General features: G+C 36.2%; 1 pseudogene; it reads left to right on the top strand.

Moving 5' to 3' along the window:
* The first annotated feature begins 6014 nt into the window (after nucleotides 1–6014).
* LOC114218627 (olfactory receptor 52D1-like) lies at nucleotides 6015–7009 on the top strand (annotated as a pseudogene).
* The last annotated feature ends 418 nt before the right edge of the window (nucleotides 7010–7427 follow it).

The following is a 7427-nucleotide window of genomic DNA, read 5'->3' as shown; positions in this document are numbered from 1 at the left end:
GTGGGGGGATGTGTTAGCCTGGTGATGGGTATTAAAGGGGGAATATTCTGCAAGGAGCACTGGGTGTTATACGCAAACAATGAATCATGGAACACTACATCAAAAACTAATGATGTAATGTATGGTGATTAACATAACATAATAAAAAAATAAGTCAAACAGAGATGGACAATTATCATATGGTTTCACTCAGATGTGGAACATAAGGAATAGAGCGGAGAACCACAGGGGAAGGGAGGGAAAACTGAACAGGAAGAGGGAGGCAAACCGTGAGAGACTCTGGACTCCGGGAAACAAACTGAGAGTTACAAAGGGTAGGGGGGTGAAGGGCTGGGGTAGCTGGGTGATGGGTATTAAGGGGGGCACGTGTTGTGATGAACACTACAACTAATGAGTCGTTGAACACTACATCAAAAACTAATGATGTACTATATGCTGGCTAACTGAACATAATAAAGAAAATGTAGATAGCTGAAAGGATTGCATGTTTAAAGCTGTCAAATTTTCCTCATTAATGTTTAGATGCAATTCAACTTTCATCTAAATCCCATTTTGATTAATTTCATATAATTAAATTTTCTGTGAAATTTATTCTGATGAATTATGAAAAGAATAAGGTACATGTCACAACATGAAATTTAGGTTATGAGATAAAATGTTGAAGTCAAATATGATTTGAATATTCTAAGTCATATAAATATGAAAATCATGGAATAAAATTAAACCAAATATCAAAGTGACATTATGGTTGATGTTCATATTTTCCTATATTAAAAATAAAAAGTGAAGGACTAGACACTTATCTATCCTTTCTTCACATATACACATGATGTATTTAAGAACAAACAATGCTGAGACTCGAAATAAGTGAGAAATAAATCCTGCTGAGAGGCAGGCTCCAGAGACAGTCCAGAAAAACTGCCCTGCCCTCTCCCCCACCTTTCTTGGATTCTCCCCTTATTATTAAGCTGTTAGCTCTAACGACTTAGAACCTGAGTTCTGAACTCAAGTTCAACTCCCAGTCGTTTGTTTTCTTGACAGGTAGGGAGGCCATCCCCACTCTATGCCCATGAGAGCCTTAGAAATCAGGAGACACGTCTATAACTGAGCTCATTCAGAAACACTAAAGGTCTTGAGAGAAGTAAAATCTTCCTGAGACCAGGGTGCTCATCGTTATCCTTACAGAACCCCTGGTGTATGTAAAGCAGTTTTTAGTCACATTCATTTGTATCATCTAATCAGAGCAAACAGGCTCTAGGAAAGACATCTTGTGTAAGACTTCTCAGGACACCTGGACCCATTGTGTGGCCCCTGAGTAGACTACTGCTGTTTTACTCTGTATGGGTGGAGATTAGGCTACAACTTTTATTGAGAATAAATTTATGCATGGGCTTCTCTGCCCATGCATTTAGTTCAGCACATCAGAGGAAGGCTGGTGAAGGAAAGGATAGGAATATAGATGTATCAGTCCTAAACCCTGAGCAAGTCTATGGTATTTGAGCAATGTTGCATGCTGCTCAAGGAGTCTCAACGCATTACGCCATTTTACATTGACAAAACCTTATGGAGTGCTCATCTCCTAAAGATTAATGTAAAGATGACAAACTTTGTAATTATACTTAGGTTCAAATTCCAGATCCTTGAATTCATAGTAGAATAATTTTGGGAAACTTAAGTTAACATTCTTAGGTGTTTTTTTTAAAATCTGTGTTGTAAGAATGGTTATCTACCTAAAAACCCCCTTAAGGATTAAATGGGATAATGCCCACAATATAAATACTGTATGTACCTAATACATGCCAGTTCGTGTTGATTTATTTTATTTTTGTAAAGAGATTGATAGGGAAGTAGAATTTAGCCCCCAAACATTATAGGGTTGTTTTGTTTTGTTTCTTCATTTTATTCCTCCCCAAAAGCAGATGTGAGTTTCTTTCCCTCCAATCCCTCTTTTATTCCATGCTGTGTAGTCAGACAAGGGATCAAATGCTGACAGAATTCGATTTTGTTGGAAGCTAATCCCTGGGTATGTCTTAAAGATTTTATATTAGAATCAGGAAAACTATTAATGCACTGTAGTGTTTGGGGATAGTGTGGACTATAATAAATTTGTAGTGATTTCACTGGTTGTCTTAAATTTATATTGAAATTATATACCAGAAAAATAATAACATTCCCTTACCTTCTCCTGTTCTCTTTTCTTCATTCATCGGAACAAGCAAATTTATGAAAATACAGGGCCTCTGCCAAGTCAGAAATTACAATATAATAAAGGAGAAAAACATGCAGAAATATAAAATACAATATGACAAGAGATAGAAGACATGCAAGTACACACATCACTGGAACACGTGAGGATGGATATCCATGATCATTTAAAGTTCCTAGAAAAATATTCCCACAGGAGCTGATATGTGAGCAGAGTCTCCAGTTCTAACCAAGTTACCTAGGTTATGTATGCGTGAAAAAATGCCATGACAAACAAAGACATAAGATTACCACCTTCATGAATCGAGTAGATGACCAGTTCTCTATATGCAGAAAGATATAGAAAAGGTATTTCAAAAGGTTAGAAAACTTGCTAATATTTCATAAGACAAGGAAGGCCACACTTTCTTTATAATTTCTTGGTTTGTATTATTTCCTGGTAAATAACATTTGTAACTGCATTTATTTATTTACTTGCCTTAAACTATACATGTAATAATACATGAATATATATAGAATATACTGGCAAAATCAAGCCATACAGATACAGCTAAATTATACTGTCTATACCTCTTTCCATCTATTCCACATTTTAGATCTCTCCTTCATTGACTGTATATCCTTTTTTGGTTATTTATTATGTGTATAAAATCCTCATTATAAATGTGTGTGTATATGCACATACATGCTCTTAATTTTTGCATGGGTGTCAATGTTAATGGAAAAATCACACTTCTGCTTCATTTTTTTCATTTGAATGTTTTTCTATGTCAGCTTACAAAAATATACTTTACTTATTCTAAGCACTTCTGAGTGTTCTGTAATATAAAGATAACACAGATTTGTAAGTTCAGTATTACTTTATTGATGGACATTTTGAATGCTTCACTATTAATTCTATTACAGGCACTTTTATAATGAGAATTACTGTATATACTTCCATAGGTATATGTGAACATTATTCCCTAAGATGGCAAGTAGTTAAATTGCTCTGCCCAGAACTTTGTTTTTAATAAGAATAATACTATGCAATTTTCCTCTAAGAGTAGGGTCAATTTTCTCCAGTCGATTGGGCATAAGAATCACTCTTTAACCCAAAGCTCCCTAATCCTTGTTATCATCAATCTTGAAATTGTGTTGGTTAAAAATATAATACTGAATGATTTGTATCATATTCATTTAATTTTTAATTTCCTGATTGCCAGTAAGAATAAGTCCATTTTATGTCATTGAACATTTGCATTTACTTCAGTGTAAATGTTTGCTCTACATAAACTGTCCACATATTTTCTTTTTTTTTTTTTTAAGATTTATTTGTTTATTTTGAGAGAGTGAGAGAGAGGAGGTAAAGGGACAGAGGGTTAAGGAGAGAATCTGGAGCAGACTCCCTGTTGAGCATGGAGCCAGACCCGGGACTTGATCTCACGACCATGAGATCATGACCTGAGCCAAAATCAAGAGTCGAATGCTTAACCAACTGAGCTGCCCAGGTGCCCCTGTCCACATATATTCTGTTGGTAAAATATATTTAAATTGTGTAATGGCATAGAGCAAGTAGAAGGAATGAAGGCAAAAGTGCATGAGAAATATGAGAATGTTGATGGAATCACAAATATAGATAAAAGGATATGAAGTTTCATTTTAGGACAAAGGAAGGAAATATGTGAAAATGCACTAGCTCAATGTATATACATGTACATAAACATAAAGGTAGGACAGGGAAAGTTTGACAGAGCTGTCTGTGGCAAATGTTAATTTTCTCTCTGAGGTTGAGAGGTTAATTTTCTCTCTAACAGGTCATCTGTTGAAAGTGCAGGAGGGTTAATTAAGAACAGAAAGGCTTAAATTTGGATAAGTTCCTCTATGGAATATAATAGTTGGGTGCTTTCAACCAGTATTCATAATCAAATTAATAATGATGGCTTTTTTTTATTAGATACAGAACAATCCTTGTCTTCTTCTTATATGCACAAATGCAAATAGACTGTCACATCATTAGCGCAATTTTTATTACTACAGTTAAGAATAAGAGTTTAGAATCAGTGTGTGGTCTAGAAACAGATCTATCACTTACCAGCTATTTAAACTTGTAGAAGTTACCTAAATTCTTCTCATCTTAAAATGGAGATGAAATTTATGAGATAATACATGAAATGTTCTCAGGAAAACAACTAACTCATATCAAGCACTTTAAAAGTTTAACTATTGCATTATTACATAAATCCCCAATGAACTGGTTTCCCTGGATTTCTCTTCTGTGTCAATTCATAGCATGTTTCAGAAAGAAATGTCATTATGTAAACTTTCCATAGAACCTTGACCCACCTATCCAGCTTTCATGTGCAAAAGAGAATATCCATCTCTAAGGATCTTGAAGGCCAAATAACCACAGCAAAAGCAGAAACTCTGGGTATGAAACTTCAAAAGAGTAAGAACAAAACACATGTCATCATTGTCACTCCATATTGATGCCCAGTCTGCTATACATATTCCAATCCTGACTTCAGTGGACACTGACTTAAGGATTATTTTTCCTGGTCACAACACTCCATAATCTTCAACGGTCTGTAATAGTGGTAAAAGCAGTGTCTGTGGAACAGTGTCAATTGTGCTTCTAAGAAGAAAAGGGGGAAAAGATCTGTTTATTATGGGACCAGTATGACTTTCAAAAATGTTCTACTAGTCTCAAAAATTGGAAGAAGTATAATCAGCAAATCACAGTATGGGGTGCGGGAGGGGTCAGCCAGTGAAGGAGAAGTGTGCAGAGCAAAGAAAATGTCATGAGGGGATGTTTGGATGAATTTGCCTAGGGGGGGAACTCAATAGAGAGCCAGTCATAGAGTAGTTTGACTAACTGGATACATGAAAGGAAATGAAGGAAACGCATGTTAGTGATTATAATCACATTGCTGCAATTCTTGCCTGTGAGGTCAAGAGTAAACAAAAATGTGTCACCAATGGAGAGTCACAAGCAATGCAACGAGCTGTACACTTCCTGATGCACTATCAGCCCCACTCTTGTCATCATGCTGAATGGGCTCCATGTTAGTGTGAATAACCTCCTTCTGGTCTTTCCAAAGGAAGCAACACATCCTGCCCAAATTCGCAAAGCTATACCCCATAACTGAACTTCTTGGCATGTCTCAGAACCAAGATGACTAAAATCTAAAAAAAAAAGAAAGAAAAAAAAGGGCATATTTTCTATTCTGAACTTCCTGTCATCCCTCCTGCCTATTCAAATTTGTGCTTTACAACTGTTTCTAAGTCCTCCAAACCCATAACTCTTACACATTTTTCCCATATGATTCAACATATATGTTTACAAACACACATATCTTAATGAAATAAGTTAGTAGAAGAAGCCATTACAAACAGTGTAGTTTCGATGAATTAAGCATACAGCTATTCCACTGTGCATCTACACTTGTGTTTATTTTTTTTAATGTTTTTATTTAAATTCCTGTTAGTTAACATACAATGTAATATGGGTGTTGTATGTAAGTACTGAATCACTATAGCATACCCCTGTGACTCTTACACATTGTTTAGCTTTCAGTTAGTATTACTTTCTTCTCGTGATTTTTGATACCTTCATATTTTCCCTCATTTGGCATCTACAGATCAGGCACATTGCAAATTACAACTGTGAAACGAGTTCTGACAGTCAGATATGATGATGAAATAATTTATAAATATTTAGAGACATTGTAATTACTCCATGACCTGCAAATCCCTGCATTTTGGCTGACTTAACTCATTGAAGGTTTGAAAATTTTAAGCTATTATTTTTGTTTGGTGTAGAAAAATTCATGAAGAGAAAGCTAGACCTTCTGAAACCTTTTGTGTCAGCATACAAGAAGACTGATATCCATCCATCAAACTTCCTTCTCATTGGCATTCCTGGGTTGGAGGCTGCCCACATCTGGATCTCCATCCTCTTTTGCGTGGTCTATGTTTTGGCCCTCCTGGGAAACTGTTCTCTTCTGTTTATCATCAAGACAGACTCCAGCCTCCACGAACCAATGTACCTCTTCCTCTGCATGTTGGTTGTGGCTGATCTTATTGTGTGTACTACAGCTGTACCGAAACTTCTTAGCCTTTTCTAGTTCCATGATGGAGAGATTCGTTTTGAAACCTGCCTCACTCAAGTGTTCCTGATTCACTCTTGCTCCACCATGGAATCTGGCTTCTTCCTGGCCATGGCTTTTGACCGTTATGTAGCTATTTGTAATCCATTAAAACATTCAGCTATTCTGACACATGCTGTAATTGGAAGGATGGGTCTAGGTATAGTACTCTGGGGCACAATACTTCTCAGTTCTCACCCCTTTCTGTTATGTTGGCTTCCCTACTGCAGAACCAATATCATTTCCCACACCTACTGTGAATTCATGGCCTTCATCAAGGATTGCCTGTGCTGAGACAAGAATCCATAAAGCCTATAGCCTCATTGTTGCCTTCCTTACTGGTGAGTGGACTTCATATTGATAATCTGTTCTTATGTTCTCATACTCCACACAGTCTTCCACCTCCCATCCAAGGAAGCCTGACTCAAGACCTTGGGCACCTGTGTCATATCTGTGTCATCTTAGTGTCTTATACCCCAGCCTTCTACTCTTTTCTCACCCACAGGTTTGGGCACCATGTGGCTCCCCATGTCCACATATTTGTGGCCAACATCTATCTTCTGGTCTCACCCATGGTGAACCCTACTATCTATGGGGTAAGAAACAAGAAGATATGGGACAGATTCCCTAAATTTTTTCAGTTTTTCAAAGCCTATGAGCTAAGTCATTTGTGTTGATGAGTAATATATGAACAAATGTTATATTATCCATCTTAAAATGAGTGATTTCTTCATGAAGCTCCTCTTTTAACGGTCAGAGGGCATGGGTTTTTCTGTGGGAAGTAACTCATCCAAAGATGTATTTTATGTTGCAACAATAATTATGTAGAGGCAAATGTATTATTGAGTATGACTCTTTACCAAAATGTTAAAATATTATTTCCTAAAAAACATACACACACAAACATGAAATGTAGAATCATCTGTGGCTAAAAACAAGAGATATTTATTTAAAATTAACATGATATATAATCACATATCTTTGGTTTACCAGTTAAGACTTACTACCAGATTTACAAATTTCCTTTTTTCTTTTTTTGCCCCAGTCATTTCTTCTTAACTAAATGTCCTTCTTTCTCAAGTACGTACCTCACCA

Source organism: Eumetopias jubatus, unplaced genomic scaffold (genome assembly GCF_037043125.1).
Source record: "Eumetopias jubatus isolate StellerSeaLion01/CBP00866 unplaced genomic scaffold, mEumJub1_p1.0 scaffold_13, whole genome shotgun sequence".
Lineage (NCBI taxonomy): Eukaryota > Metazoa > Chordata > Mammalia > Carnivora > Otariidae > Eumetopias > Eumetopias jubatus.
The sequence above is the reverse complement of the archived record's forward strand: the minus strand, read 5'-3'. Positions and strand labels throughout refer to the sequence as shown.